Source organism: Monodon monoceros, unplaced genomic scaffold (assembly GCF_005190385.1).
Source record: "Monodon monoceros isolate NGI ecotype Baffin Bay Population unplaced genomic scaffold, NGI_Narwhal_1 Super_Scaffold_10, whole genome shotgun sequence".
Taxonomy (NCBI): Eukaryota; Metazoa; Chordata; class Mammalia; order Artiodactyla; family Monodontidae; genus Monodon; species Monodon monoceros.
This window is the reverse complement of record NW_021703766.1, coordinates 23,628,617-23,645,520: the sequence shown is the minus strand read 5'-3', so window position 1 is coordinate 23,645,520 and position 16,904 is coordinate 23,628,617. Positions and strand designations below refer to the sequence as shown.

The 16,904-nt window shown below is 40.0% G+C and overlaps 1 protein-coding gene and 1 pseudogene across 6 annotated transcripts in view; one reads left to right on the top strand and one right to left on the bottom strand.

The window, feature by feature from the left end:
- The window catches only part of CDH8 (cadherin 8), a 380,574-nt gene that overhangs the window by 290,080 nt on the left and 73,590 nt on the right, over positions 1 to 16,904 (bottom strand). The gene's annotated exons all lie outside the window — the stretch shown is intronic.
- On the top strand, positions 2,576 to 2,820 carry LOC114884563 (annotated as a pseudogene). Its single transcript, XR_003790857.1, has one exon. The product of XR_003790857.1 is annotated as a thymosin beta-10 pseudogene (transcript).

Sequence of the window (16,904 nt, the reverse complement as noted above, 5' to 3'; positions counted from 1 at the left end):
TATGTTCATCAGTGATATTGGCCTGTAGTTTTCTTTTTTTGTGACATCTTTGTCTGGCTTTGGTATCAGGGTGATGGTGGCCTTGTAGAAAGAGTTTGGGAGTGCTCCTCTCTCTGCTATGTTTTCGAAGAGTTTGAGAAGGATAGGTGTTAGCTCTTCTCTAAATGTTTGACAGAATTCTCCTGTGAAGCCATCTGGTCCTGGACTTTTGTTTGTTGGAAGATTTTTAATCACAGCTTCAATTTCAGTGCTTGTGATTGGTCTGTTTATATTTTCTATTTCTTCCTGGTTGTCTCAGAAGGTTGTGCTTTTCTAAGAATTTGTCCATTTCTTCCAGGTTGTCCATTTTATTGGCATGTAGTTGCTTGTAGTAATCTCTCATGATCTTTTGTATTTCTGCAGTGTCAGTTGTTACTCCTCCTTTTTCATTTGTAGTTCCGTTGATTTGAGTCTTCTCCCTTTTCTTCTCTATGAGTCTGGCTAATAGTTTATGAATTTTGTTTATGTTCTCAAAGAACCAGATCTTTGCTATCATTTCATTTCTTTTTCATTTATTTCTGATATGATCTTTATGATTTCTTTCCTTCTGCTAACTTTGGGTTTTTTTTGTTCTTTCTCTAATTGTTTTAGGTGTAAGGTGTTGTCGTTTGTTTGAGATGTTTCTTGTTTCTTGAGGTAGGATTGTATTGCTATAAATTTCCCTCTTAGAACTGCTTTGCTGCACCCCATAGTTTTTGCGTCATCGTGTTTTCATTGCCATTTGCTTCTAGGTATTTTTTGATTTCCTCTTTGATTTCTTCAGTGATCTCTTGGTTATTTAGTAGCATATTATTTAGCCTCCATGTGTTTGTATTTTTTACAGATTTTTTCCTGTAATTGATATCTAGTCTCATAGCGTTGTGGTTAGAAAAGATACTTGATTCAACTTCAATTTTCTTAAATTTACCAAGGCTTGATTTTTGACCCACGATATGATCTATCCTAGAGGTTGTTCCATGAGCACTTGAGAAGGAAGTGTATTCTGTTGTTTTTGGATTGAATGTCCTATAAATACCAACTAAGTACATCTTATTTAATGTATCACTTAAAGCTTATGTTTCCTTATTTATTTTCATTTTGGATGATTCATCCATTGGTGAAAGTGGGGTGTTTAAGTCCCCTACTCTGAATGTGTTACTGTCGATTTCCCCTTTTATGCCTGTTAGCATTTGCCTTATGTATTGAGGTGCTCCTATGTTGGTGCATAAATATTTTCAATTGTTTTATCTTCTTCTTGGATTTATCCCTTGATCATTATGTAGTGTCCTCCTTTGTCTCTTGTATTAGTCTTTATTTTAAAGCCTATTTTGTCTGATATGAGAATTGCTACTCCAGATTTCTTTTGAATTCCATTTGCATGGAATATCTTTTTCCATCCCCTTACTTTCAGTCTGTATGCGTCTCTAGGTCTGAAGTGGGTCTCTTGTAGACAGCATATATATGGGTCTTGTTTTTGTATCCATTCAGCCAGTCTATGTCTTTTGGGTGGAGCATTTAATCCATTTACGTTTAAGGTAGTTATTGATATGTATGTTACTATTACCATTTTCTTAATTGTTTTTGGTTTGTTATTGTAGGTCTTTTCCTTCTCTTGTGTTTCCTGCCTTGAGAAGTTCCTTTAGCATTTGTTGTAAAGCTGATTTGGTGGTACTGAATTGTATTAGCCTTTGCTTGTCTGTAAAGGTTTTAATTTCTCCATCATACCTGAAATGACATCCTTACTGGGTAGAGTTATCTTGGTTGTAGGTTTTTACCTTTCATCACTTTAAATATTTCCTGCCACACCCTTCTGGCTTGCAGAGTTTCTGCTGAAGTATCAGCTGTTAACCTTATGGGGGTACCCTTGTATGTTATTTGCTGATTTTCCCTTGCTGCTTTTAATAATTTTTCCTTGTCTTTAACTTTTGATAATTTGATTAATATATGTCTTGGTGTGTTTCTCCTTGGATTTATCCTGTATGGGACTCTCTGCGCTTCCTGGACTTGATTATTTCCTATCCCATGTTAGGGAAGTTTTCAACTATAATCTCTTCAAGTATCTTCTCAGACCCTTTCTTTCTCTTTTCTTCTTTTGGGACCCCTATAATTCAAATGTTGGTGCGTTTAATGTTGTCCCAGAGGTCGAGGTCTCTGAGACTGTCCTCTATTCTTTTCATTCTTTTTCTTTATTCTGCTCTGCAGTAGTTATTTCCACTATTTAATCTTCCAGTTCTCTTATTCGTTGTTCTGCCTCAGTTATTCTGCTATTAATTCCTTCTAGAGAATTTTTAATTTCATTTATTGTGTTGTTCATCATTGTTTGTTTGCTCTTTAGTTCTTCTAGGTCCTTGTTAAACATTTCTTGTATTTTCTCCATTCTATTTCCAGGATTTTGGATCATTACTATCATTATAGTACTAATGTACTTTATAGTACTATAATATAATTTAGTACATTATAGTACTAAATCATTACTATGATCCACAGTTTTATTACTATAAACATAGTACACAGTACTATCATTACTATGATCCACAGGATTTTGGATTTTGTCTCTTGCTGCAGCGACACGAGTCAGAGCACCGGGACCACGGGCTTGGAGCGCAACTTTTCGGATTGTTTTAAGAAAATGGCAGAGAAGCCAGACATGGGGGAAATCGCCAGCTTCTATAAGGCCGAGCTGAAGAAGACGGAGACAGAGGAGAACACCCTGCCGACCAAAGAGACCGTCGAGCAGGAGAGCAAGCGAAGTGAAATTTCCTAAGAACCTGGAGTATTCTCCACCCCCGTCATCTTGGAGACCCTAGTCGTGATGTGGAGGAAGAGCCACCTACAAGATGGACACAAGCGACGAGCTGCACTGTGAACCCGGGCACTCCATGCCAATGCCACCGGCCTGCGGGTCTCTGAAGGCACCCTCCAATCGGATTGCCAAATTCTCCGGTTTGCCCTGGGATATTATAGAAAAATTATTTGTATGATTAATGAAAATAAAACATACTTCGTGGCAAAAAATAAATAAATAAACTAAATTACATTTAGTACATTATAGTACTAAACATAATTTAGTGTTTTTATAGTAATAAATCCTGTGGATCATAGTAATGAGAGTACTATGTACTATGTATTTTCCAAGATTTTGGATCATCTTTACTATCATTACTCTGAATTCTCTTTCAGGTAGACTGCCTACTTCCTCTTCATTTGTTTGGTCTGGTGGGTTTTTGCTTTGCTCCTTCATCTGCTGCATATTTCTCTGTCTCCTCATTTTGCTTAATTTACTGTGTTTGGGGTCTCCTTTTCTCAGGCTGCAGGTTCATAGTTCCCATTGTTTTTGGTGTCTGCCCCCAGTGGGTAAGGCTGGTTCAGTGGATTGTGTAGGCTTCCTGGTGGCGGGGACTGGTGCCTGTGTTCTGGTGGATGAGGCTGGATCTTGTCTTTCTGGTGGGCAGGATCAAGTCCGGTGGTGTGTTTTGGGGTGTCTGTGAACTCAGTATGATTTTAGGCAGCCTCTCTGCTAATGGGTGGGGTTGTGTTCCTGTCTTGCTAGTTGTTTGGCATGGGGAGTCCAGCATTGGAGCTTGCTGGCCATTGGGTGGAACTGGGTCTTAGTGTTGAGACATAGATCTCTGGGAGAGCTCCCACCAATTGATATTACTTGGGGCCAGGAGGTCTCTGGTGGTCCAATGTCGTGAACTCGGCTGTCCCACCTCAGAGGCTCAGGCCTGACACCAGGCCAGAGCACCAAGGCCCTGTCAGCCACACAGCTCAGAAGAAAAGGGAGAAAAGAAGAAAGAAAAAAAATGTTTTTAAATAATAGTAAAAAAATTTTTTTTAATTATTAAAATTTTTTAAAAAATAGTAAAAAAACAAAAAAGAAGAGAGCAACCAAACCAATAAAGGAATGCACCAATGATACCAAGCACTATAAACTAAGATAAAAATAAAAATAGAAACAAATCAGTCGCAGAGAGCAAACCCCAAGTGTACAGTTGCTCCCAAAGTCCACGACCTCAATTTTGGGATGATGTGTTGCCTATTCAGGTATTCCACAGATGCAGGGTACATCAAGCTGATTGTGGGGATTTAATCCACTGCTGAGGTTGCAGCAGAGGCTGATGTGACGTTGCAACAGCCTGAGGCGTGCTGTGTGTTCTCCCAAGGAACTTGTCCCTGGATCCTGGGACCCTGGCAGTGGCAGGCTGCACAGGCTCCCGGGGGTGTGTGTGGAGAGTGACCTGTGCTTGCACACAGGATTCTTGGTGGCAGCAGCAGCAGTGTTAGCATTTCATGTCTGTATCTGGGGTCTGAGCTGATAGCCGCGGCTCACGTCCGTCTCTGGAGCTCATTTAGGCAGTGCTCTGAATCCCCTCTCCTCCTGAACCCTGAAACAATGGTCTCTTGCCCCATAGGCAGCTCCAGACTTTTTCCCGGACTCCCTCGCTGCTAGCTGTGGCACACTAGCCCCCTTCAGGCTGTGTTCACGCAGCCAACCCCAGTCCTCTCCCTGGGATCTGACCTTCGAAGCCCGAGCCTCAGCTCCCACCCCCGCCCGCCCCAGTGGGTGAGCAGACAAGGCTCTCAGGTTTGCCCTCTGTACCCCTGTTGCTGTGCTCTCCTCCGTGGCTCCGAAGCTTCCCCCCTGCACCCACTGGGCGCCAGTGAAGGGGCTTCCTAGTGTGTGGAAACTTTTCTTCCTTCACAGCTCCCTCCCAGAGGTGCAGGTACCCTCCCTATTCTTTTGTCTCTGTTTTTTCTTTTGCCCTACCCAGGTATATGGCAAGTTTCTTGCCTTTTGGGAAGTCTGAGGTCTTCTGCCAGCGTTCAGTAGGTGTTCTGTAGGAGTTGTTCTACATGTAGATGTATTTTTGATGTATCTGTGGGGAGGAAGGTGATCTCCACGTCTTACTCCTCCGCCAGAGAAGGTCCCCCTCTTTTTTATTTCAAAGTGAAAAGTATCTCTATAGGAAATTGTGGAAACCATAAGAATTGAAGATCGTGTACTGCATGGTGCCTAGCAAATTCTAAAGAAAGCATTGCTTTTAATACCTTTATTTACAGTGTTTCTGGAGAGGATATTTAGGAAAAAAAAAAAAACAACTAAATTTTAGAATCAGGCATGTTAGGACTTGAGTTCAATTTCCAACAGCTGGTGCCTGCTCAAACTTCTATTTTCTCCTTTGAAGTAGGTAGGTATGAGCACACTTATTTAGTAAATTAGGAAGCTGAGGTTTGAAAGGTACACTATTTGGTATACAGTAATTGTGCAGGACATATAGTTTTCTTCCACCTTTTCCCCTTGTACGTGTTAACCTCCTTGACCCTGAAAACAAGATGGAATTTTGAAAGAACAAAGATTTTTCTGAAGTTCAACGCCACTGAATGACTTGTCCAAGGAGGCACAGCTCATAAATAAATACCTGCAGATTCTAGATCCCCACCTTTTGGCTTCTTAATAAATATTTACTAAGCTGAACAACAGTGTTTTTCTTCTTCTCTTGACTGGTGGAAAACAATCTTTTTGTAAAAAAATATTTATTTACTTTATTTTTATTTTTGGTTGTGTCGGGTCATAGCTGTGGCACATGGGCTCAGTAGTTGCGGGGCTTAGTTGCCCCATGAGGCATGTGGGATCTTAGTTCCCCAACGAGGGATCGAACCCATGTCCCCTGCATTGGAAGGCAGATTCTCAGCCACTGGACCACCAGGGAAATCTCAAAAAACAATGTTATGTAAAGAATTCAGAGAGGAGAAGAGAAGTAATTGAGGATCTAGTAATTGAGGATCTGGAATCAGACTGTAGGTAACTAAAGTTGACCAAATCTGGTTATCTGGTTCCCAGGTAAGAGGTCAATTCTACAATTTACTGAGTGGAATATTCCACAGTGATTGAAGCAGTGTCTCTCCTAATTTACCAAGTATTCTCTTGCTGATGGGTCTGAAACAGGTCTTTATTTATTAAACCCAAGAATTTCAAGATTGCTCAAAAACAATCACAAACATTATCAGAACAACTCCAAACCATTATTTATTTCCCACACATGAATGCTATTGTAGATCTTATTTCTAAATTGAAGTATATTTCACTTTAGGTTTGGGTATGATTATTATTACAATGATTATGAGGAAATAAGGCAAATATGACTTTTCTGTAAGGTACTGAGGTTTTTTAAAAATATCTATAAACAGTTTGAATAAAAATTGTATTAAATGTGTCAAGGAAAAGGCTGATCATTCCCCAAAAACGTATTTTTGTAACTGTACCATTCAATCTTTCGTACTTTTCAGTCATACAGAGTCATACAAACATATCTTGAGTTCCTATTATTTTCCAGAGGAGTTACACACAGAGATGATGAATAAAACGTGACCCCTTCCTTCAAGAAATTCTCATTCTAGGTTGAATTCTCTCCTCCTGGAATATATGAGTCAATGGAAAACAAAAATGGAATAGAGTTCATGTTTCGGGTAGCATAAATCTGAGAGAAATTATACTACACTTTTTTCTCTAAATGAAGTAACACTCCTTTTCAGACTTAATACATGAATATGTTTTTTTTCCCTTCGTTCTACATATTTGTTTCAATTCTTTCTTAGAAAAGCTTCATTCATTACTCTAGAGTATTGTAAATTAGGTCTAAGATTAAAATAAATGTCAAACAGGGTTAAAAGTGTATTTGAATTTCAGCATGGAATTGCTATTGGCCAACTTACAAGGCTGCTGTGGCTCTGTTCTCAAATAATAGATGCCACAAGGAAATGAAAATAATCCAAGGACATGTGCATTTGATGGAGTTCATATTACAGTGAGACAGTCAGGCAAACTATGTGGTTGAGAGCACAGGGACTCCTGACCATGCATAGTTAACCAGCACATCTTCCCTGTCCATAATTCTGTCCTAGTTATCTAGCCATTAGGAATCCCACTTTGGGGACTTCCCAGGTGGCGCAGTGGTTAAGAATTCACCTGCCAATGCAGGGGACACGGGTTCGAGTCCTGGTCCGGGAAGATCCCACGGAGCAACTAAGCCCGTGTGCCACAACTACTGAAGCCTGAGCTCCTAGAGCCCATGCTCTACAGCAAGAGAAGCCACCGCGATGAGAAGCCCGCGCACTGCAACAAAGCGTAGCCCCTGCTCGCTGCAACTAGAGAAAGCCTGCGGGCAGCAACGAAGATCCAATGCAGCCAAAAATAAATAAATAAATAAATAAATAAATAAATAATTTTTAAAAAGAATCCCACATTGATAATGGCAACACAATGAGAAAAACCACATGTAAATCAATTAGTTGGTAATTACCAACTGAACTTCATTTAATGACACCAAATTGGGACAAGATCTGAGAAGATGTTTAAGTGGTGCTGACACTGTAAAGAATAACATAATAAAACAGAAAGACATTAAGATACCTATCAAAGGGTTAACTTAAGCCTGACTGTTAAGAATTAGCTTCTGAGTATTTCTGATCTCTTGCTTTTCTGATTTGAATCTGATTACATAAGCTTAGGTTTAAAAAATTCATGAAATTGGAAGAAACATCCAAAAGGGGCTTAGAACACAGTCAACTCTTAACATCTAGCACAGTGTCTCTCCAACAGCAGACACACGACTCATTCATTATTCACCAAATATTACCAATATGTAACCAGAATACAACTGGGGCCCCAACGGGCATAGAACCTGTCCAGCGCTGACTGAAAGAAGCAGCAGTTCAACAATAGATGCTAAATGCATATTTTTAATCCCTCTCAAGAATATGCTAAAGACAAGAGCATGTGCTAATTGTTCAGTACAGTATCTTTTTATTAGAAAATTATCTTTCTTCTCTCAATACTTTTGATAAAATTGGGGCAGGGAAACATACTCCTCTGATGATGGAAGTAGCGGAGGGGGCGAATATTTTTTAAAATTATCTTATGCACCCAAAGTGATCAAATATATTTTGAGGAACTTATGTGCTATGTTGACTTTATGCTATATCACCGATGTGGAGACACACAAAACAGGTCGGCAAATTAAAAGTCTGATTACCAAAATAGATAGCTAGTGGGAAGCAGCCACACAGCACAGGGAGATGAGCTCAGTGCTTTGTGTCCACCTAGAGGGGGTGGATAGGGAGGGTGGGAGGGAGACGCAAAAGGGAGGAGATATGGAGATATATGTATATGTATAGCAGATACACTTTGTTATAACGCAGAAACTATCACACCATTGTAAAGCAATTATACTCCAATAAAGATGTTAAAAAAAAAAATGTCTGATTACTCCTGCAGCAAAGAAACATGTTAATATGACAAACTTGCAGGTTTTGTGGTGAACACTGGGAAACGTTAGTTCATGTGATATCTATTAATACCTCACAGGATGCACTTGAGTAAATGTTAGAGTTAAGACATCTTAAGCTCCATGAACCACAGCATCACACTTGTGTTTCCTGTGCCCTGATTTTTTACAGCATGTGTAGCCTGAATAAGCCTGAAATCAAGACAGCCAGGGACCTGTAAATGATGTGGTACAGCAAAATTATTGATAAACCCTTCTGCCTGTAAAGGATGAGTCCAGCACACTCTCTGGTAAGTGGTACAGGTTGTAATACAGAAGGCAAGACCCTTTGATCCCAAATGGATTTTTTTTCCCCTCTCTGACTTATGTGTTGAGAGAAGGTACTAGAGATTAGACAGAGAGTAGGATATTTTTAGCTGAGAAGCAGCTCTTCTAAAGACAGACACCTTTAGGGAAATATTGCAGGAAGGTGCTAGATTTTACTCTATTTAGCAAATGTGCATAGGATTTCAATACTTGTTTGTTGAGTGAATCAATGTTGAAAAGATTAAATGACATGAGTGCAGAGTACCATGGGGAATGTAACTGGGTGTCGATCCCCCTATTGCTTTTGATCAAATGGCTTAGTGCCAAAAATGATAATATTAAAAAAAAAAAAAACCTCAAGATGTGATATTTTCTTATTTTCCTCCCCAACATCAGGTCAACTATTATTTCTAATTCTTTATGCCTTTATGCCACTAACACTCCACACTCCACTCTTTGGTTAAGAGTAATACTAATAATAATAGTAATAATAATAAACACAGATATATTTAAATGAGTGCTTCCTTTGTATCAGACATTATGCTAAGCAATACATATATACTTTGTTTAGTCCTCTCAATACACCTATGAAAAATCCCATATTATCTTATTTTTACATTTGAAAAATATGGACCTCAAAGAAGTTGAGTAAATTGCCCTAGGTCATTCCACTAGTGGGGAAAAACTGTGATTCAAAACCAAAAGGCTCTGCTTGCCTTCACTACTGAGTCTCATATTTACTCTACTGAAGATAAAAGCCAGAAATAATTTCTAGGCCACCACTAACCTTTAACTGCAGCACCTTTATAGGATATTAGCAATTCCTATAACCCCTATGGCTCCTCCTTCTTTTCTCTTTACTCATTTAAAGGGATATGATTTCCCAGGCATCCACCATGCTAAGCAATTGAATACTGCAGGTCCCCTCACCAAGAGGAAATGCATTTTCAATATCATAATGCAAGTCGATGGGAAAATAGGATTTGGTTCACAGGAATTTGCCAACTTTGCTGGAATTCATTCATGGCATAAGTTAGTAGAAACCTCTGATGTAGAAAGAAATAGAATAAACCTTAAATCAGTTACTGAATATTATTAGGCATCCTGAAAGCAGTGCCCATGTCTTCTTGTTCATCAGTGTATCTTCCAAAGTAGAGTTCTTTAGACCTCATGTTTAATAATTGCCTGATGAAATAAATTCTTTTTTTAAATTTCTGAAAATTACTTTTATTATTAATATGAGTTAAAATAAGCCAGTAAACTCTAATTTCTTGCATGAGTTTATTACATAGAAACAAAATACCAGTACCACAGTTCAAGAATGCCATGAGGGAATTCCATTCAATAATTAATTCAAACATAAATATACTTTGAGCTCCTTTACTGTGTTAGGTGCTGAGACTATAATGGTTAACACCAAGAAAATAATAGGGCTTCCCTGGTGGCGCAGTAGTTGAGAGTCCGCCTGCCGATGCGGGGGACACGGGTTCGTGCCCCGGTCCGGGAAGATCCCACATGCCGCGAAGCGGCTGGGCCTGTGAGCCATGGCCACTGAGCCTGCGTGTCCGGTGCCTGTGCTCCGCAACGGGAGAGACCACAACAGTGAGAGGCCCGCATACCGCAAAAAAAAAAAAAAAAAAAAAAAAGAGAAAATAATAATGTATAGTTTGACTTGGGGGACAGACTTACAGTTTTCTTTGTTTTGTGTTTACTTTTGGTATTTGTGTTGCTAAGTGTTATAGAAGATAAGTATTGGGTATCATGTGAAAATGAAGGAAGAGATTTGACTCCATGAAGGGGTATCAGGGAAGGCTTCTCAAATGAAATAAATATTTAACTGAGATTTTTCAGAAAGGTTAGGAGTTAATGTGGAGTTGGGATGGCATGGGAGGTGAATTCAAGATAGAAGAAAGAGCCTATGAAGCACCCAGAGGAAAAAAAACCATGTAAACATCAAGAAATGGAAGGAGGCCAGGATGGGGGGAGCACAGATCATGTTGAAGAGGATGCATGGTCTGCAGAAGGTTGACTAGAAAGGCAGGGGCAAGTCACGTGATGTCTATTAGAGATTCTCAAGATTTTATCTCCTATATGTAAAGAAAAACGATTAATGTGTAGTATCTCACATGATAATTTCAAAATGCACATCAAATTGTATCACCTCTATGATTAAGTGTAGAGTGCAAATTGGGAAGGGGAGTAAATGGATGCAAGGAAATCACCTGGGATATCTTTTCAATAAATCATGAAAGTAGTTGATCATTTGGACCTCAAGGGTAGAAGAGGAAAGACTGGTAGGTGGAAGGACTCCACATATTTAAAATGTAAAATCTTCAAAAAGCACAGTACTACTTCCATATTTTTGCTTTTTTCCCTTCCATCTACTTGATTTTTTTTCTATACCAGAATACTATTAATTTTATTTGTTGTTCTTTGTGAAAATGTATTTAAAAATAATGTATCATATTGTTATTAGTGGGAAACTAGTATTATAAATACTAGCTCTTGTCTCCCAAAATCTCTCAGCACAAGACCAATTCTGTTTCACTTAGAAAACTGATACTGGTTAAGTATTATGAGAGAAAGACATGCTATGACTATATGGAAACATTCCCTTTCAAATATCAAAGGACTGAGGACTAAAAGAATAACTGCTACCAAAAGATTCAATTTTCTTTCAAGTTATATTGGTCAACTTTATAAAATCATCTCAATTCATATAGCATGTTTGGAACATATGTTTCCCCTATTTAGAGACTGATGGGTGAAGTCTTCCACTCAGTTGAAATCTTTTCATGGCAGGATTTCCTGTATCTCAGGAGGACACATTTCTAAGTCAACTGACCACCTCTCATCTATCTGTTATGGAGAAAGGAGATATAAAAAAACTAGATATGGTGTTTGTCCCTCTTGGTTTTTCACACCCTCTCCCCTACTCAGGATTTCATGTCCAGTACCAGTCTCGACAGTGATTTTAATATGATGCTCTCTAGAATGACTAGGAACGGGCTTTACACATCTCTATATTCCTAGCACCCGGGACTAAACTTGAACCATGATAAATACTCTAAACATATTTGCAGAACAAAAATTCTTTTGAGAATCAGTTCAAGTGCACATAATTATTTGATTTTTGAAAATTGACTCCCAATTTTTATGGGAAAAGTGAGACAGCTAAATAATAATTCTGTAATTATAAACTCTGCTTGGTAGTAACAATCTTAAAAGTGAACACATAATGAACTACCACTAACACTGTACTTCAAAGGTAATCTTCTAAAGTAGGTATTGGCTGTTTCACAGATGAGGAAGTAAATGAGAGTTGGGAAAACAATTTAACCAAGGCCATAGACCCAGTAAGTGTTTAAGAAATGGAATTCCAAAAAACAAACAAGCAAACAAAAAAAAAAAATGAAAAAAACGAACAAAAAAGAAATGGAATTCCATCTAATGAAGACCATGCTATCCTCCACGCAGAATATTGACATTCATAGCAACAAGTGGATTCAGAGTAGATCAGGGGTTAATGTAATATTGCTTGGCAAATCATTTCAGCAGAAGCAAGTTAGTGGAAGTGGCTATATATTCAAAATTAGGTTTTGGCCAATTAATTCTTAATTACACAATCAGAGACTCAAGAGATCAACGTTACTAGTCCTTTCTCCTCCCCTTAGACATATAGACACACACACACACACACACACACACACACACACACACACACACACCAGGAAAGGTTCTAGCTGCTCTCAGGAATCAAAGCATATCCTGGCAGTATTTGTCTAAGAATAAAGCTTCAAATGTCTAAGCAAGACCACCTACAGTCTATCTGATTGTTCCCTTCAAGGAAGCCAGAAAGAATGTCAATTTAAGAGCCAGGAGCAGCAGCTAAGTGTAGTTTAAAACGAACACATTGGAAACCCTCCCTATCTCCCAGGTTCACCGTTTCTGTGAAACAGAATACCAGTTAATGTGACTTCAAGAGACTCCAACTATTTAAGCAGCCATTCAGCTCAGATACAAAAAAGTAGAGTGTAGGATTTAAGGATGGAAATAAAAGGATTGAAAAAAATATGAACAACCACATAAAGATGTATGAACATAAACACATATACACTCAGGCACACACATTCATTTGCTCTGGTCCAGCCACACAGGCTATCTGAACATGACAAATTTTCTTGCAACACAGATCCTTTGAATCTGGTATTTTCTCAATGGATGAAATACTTTCCACATGAATCTTTACATAGCTGGTTTCTCACCCTTCAGGTTACAGCCTGAATATAACCCCACCTCTGCTGAGCACCATATTTAAAATTGTTTCTTCCCCCTTAACATGTCTTTTCCTTCATCTTTATAGTCCCAGAACCCAGCAGTGTCTGCCTTACACTAGGCACTCAATAGAATTTTCTGTTAATGTCAGGCACTCCACTAAACAGATTCTACTAGGACAATGGATGGTTACACACGCTGGAATACAACTGTACACTGACTATATTCCCAATTGTTTTAGAGACTGAGTATATGCAGAATAAAATGGTGCAGAAATGCAGAAATAAAACATGTGCCTGTCCTCAAGAACCTCCAGTCCAGTGAGAGAGGAGATAAGTACACTTATCTCAAGAGATAAGAGAGCACAGAGGATTAAGGAACTTTGGAAAAGGGAAGCCAAGCCAGTCTGCATGAGGCAAGAAAAATGCCAGAGGTCAGTGATAGCTTAGGTGGGTTTCTAGAGACTGAGCAAAATAAAAGAGTGCTTGGAACTGCTCTCCAGTCAAAAGAAAAAGTATGTATGCAGGCCAGAAGTTATAAGAGTTCTTTGATCTATTTGAAAGTTGAATTAATCTATATGAGTGTGGTGGTATGTGGGAAAATAGCTAAACAAAGCAGAGTTGTATCAATGTAAGAATATTGTCACATTCATCTATAACAGTAAAGTTCTACAACCCTTATAATTTAGATCAGGCCTTATCAATGTGTCAAAGCCTTTTCCCACCATGGCTGTTGGCCTACCATTCTTGGAGGGATGCCCAAAAAAAGTGGAAGTCAAGAGCATGGGCTCTGAAGTCAAAATACTTGACATGAATCTCAGTTTCCCACTTTCTCTAAGGCCACCTGTTTGGAGGGTCATAGTCTCAACCTCAGTTCCTTCATCCATGCTCCAGGGTAGGGATGAATAGGAATCTTCAAAACAGCCTTATGAAGCAAAGTGATGCACATGAGAAGATTTGCACAAGGAGTGTCATGTAATACTTAATAAAAACAATCGTCACTCTCCTGAACACCTTCCTTACTACCTGCACATCTGAGGTTATTTACTAAAAGTAGTACTTCAGAGACAATTTGCTTCTCTACTCAACAGTGTGACACAGAAGGCTCTCCCTGATCTGAGCCTGACCATTTCTCTCCAGGTCCATCTCCAGTCAATAGGACCCCAAGCCATTCCCTGAACTAAAGCCTCAAGGACAGTGTTAAAGCACCAGGCACAACTCCTTACACCATCTCACAGTCACATATACTGTTTGCTCTCTCTGCCTGAAGTCCTTTCTCTCATTTGTCCAACTCCTGATTTTCCTTCAAAAGTCAACTGCATTCTCGCTTGTTCCTGAAAGCCTTCTTTGACCCCCTGCATCTCCCACCTCTGTCTGACTTCGGTGCCTCTATCTAACCCTACACCTGTGCACGGGGCACTTCTCACCTAGGAGAAGCCAGGGTCTACTGTAATGACTGGTTTAAATATCCACATGTCTGGCTGCAAACCAGATACATAATTCATGATGCCCAGTACAAAATGAAAACGCAGGGAAAAAAGGTACTAAAATATGAAATACTCTCCTTTCTTCCACATAGCTCTTCTGCTTATGTGCAGGCTCCTTTCTCTCATCAGACTTCACTCACAAGAGTGACAGCAGGGAATGAATCCAGGCATGGGGGCCCTTCTGAGCAGCAGAGGCCTGTGTGACTCCACAGATTTTATGCACAAGAAACCAGCCCCTGTCCCTCCAGAAGCTGAGTCCTTAGGGCATGATCACCACATGGCCTATTTGTTTCTGTCTTCAGCACAGAGCCTATCACAGTGGAGCACTCAATACATGTTTACTGAAGATGTTTCTGAATAGTGCAGCGTGACATATGGAATCCATAGCCTAACACTCACAAATGCTCTGATGTTGAAAGAAATGCAGCATGCACACAGAAACAATGTGTGAATTTCTGGTACTTCAGAGCTGTTGCCCCTTCTTTATTCAGTCCGCATGCCTGTTTCCATCCCATCCTTCTTTCTTTCCTCCTTAATCATCCATCACCGACGCTGTTTTGACTGGCCGGATCCTTGTGGTCAAGCTGAGCAGTATACTTCATACTTTTAAAAACTATTGTCGGATCTCTCTCTGATAGCTTTAAGAGCGTTCACGTCACTTTTACTTTCTTTCTCTCATCCACATTCTCTGAGGATTTGCATTCCTTAAAGTTCTAAGATGAAAGTTCTAAGAAAATCAGAGTAGCATCCCAAATGAGCTCCTGCTTCTACTACGGCCTTGAAGACAGAACCTCTTAAAAAAACACGTATCGGATCGTGTTACTCTCCCACTCAAAGTCTCCAGTGGCCGCAAATCTCCATCACGTATTTCTTGGTCGCATCCCTGTCCACCTCCACAGCCCTCCCTGCCCGTCTCCCTTCTCTGCCTCATTTAGGACGACGATGATGATGCCACAATGTTCTCTTTCTTTCCTTATACCTGACCAGCTCCTCCCCATTCCAGGGAAAGAGTTTTCACAGTGCTTTCCTTCCAGCTTCTGCTCTGATGTTACCACTGCACAGAGGAAATCCCTACCTGCATTACTGTTTATCTCTTATCTCTGCCTTATACATAGCACTTACATAAGTAAGTATAGTTCTCTTCCCTTCCAAGGTAAATTGACTGCTTCACACCAAAATCATGTTAGGTAAGACTGTCTTCTGGGGCTTCCCTGGTGGCGCAGTGGTTGAGAGTCCGCCTGCCGATGCAGGGGACATGGGTTCGTGCCCCGGTCTGGGAGGATCCCACATGCCGCAGAGCGGCTGGGCCCGTGAGCCATGGCCGCTAAGCCTGCGCGTCCGGAGCCTGTGCTCCGCAACGGGAGAGGCCACAACAGTGAGAGGCCCGCGTACCACAAAAAAAAAAAAAAAAAAAGACTGTCTTCTGCACTTCTGCATCTCTATACCAAGAACAATGCCTAGCAAAGAGCAGATACTCAGTAAATCTTTGTGAAAGTTGTTAAAAGTGGGAAAAGTACAAATGCTAAGTAAACGTGTCTCCATGAGAGTGGAATTAGTGCTGAGTCCTCACTAGGCGTGGGGTGGGGAAGGGAGCAGGCACGAGGAGGATGTCACCATGACTGTGCCACCCACAGCATCTCCGGTTACCATCATGTGACCCCGTGGATCTGCTGTTTGAGGAAAGTGCTGGGCATGTCTGCCTTAAGCCCAGTTAGTCTTCGGCTGCTGGCCTAAAGCCTTGCTTCTAATACTGTTGAACTGAATGGGCTCTGACTTAAAATTGGTATTCATTCCTTTCCTTCAAAAACTGTGTGCTGTCCCTTCTGTTTTTGTGAGAAAAGTATGGCATAACTCGACAAAATGGAACATTGGTATAAAATATACGTAAGCCTTTTCCCAAGCCTACCTCCCAACCCTGCCTGAGGCAATACGTGATAACTTCCCCAAGTGCGTACTACCTTCATCTACATTAGCATGCATGCAGCATTTATTTTCTTTATAAAAATGGGAGAAATAAAGCACAAATTTGTAGCATCTTTTGATCTTTTTTCATTTAATCTGTTTTAGAAATCAGTTACCACATTGTACCTAGATCAATTTGGTATGTTTAGTGACTCTGCACCATTCCATGGTACACATAAAGCATAATTTACCTTAAAAAGTGTTTCCTTTGATAAACATTTAAATTCATTCTTCTCTCCCCACCCCCACCTTCATTATGAGGTTGGTTTCTGAAGATTAGGGCTCTTTTGTATCTCATACTCACTGCCTTACTATGGGAATATGGGAAACTGATTCTTCCCGCAGAGTGAAAAACAAAGTGGGAGTTGGGGGGGGGGGGAGCAGACACAGAAAACTGGCCCCTAGCAAACCCCTCTCCACGTCTCCACTACGCCAACAGGACCAACAGTGAGGTGACCTGTACAAGGGATCCAAAATCCTGCTAAAGCAGTATATTTGTTACATACCCATACTATCTATAACATTTTTTCTTTTCTTTTTTTTTTTTTTTTTTTTTTTTTTTTTTTTTTTTT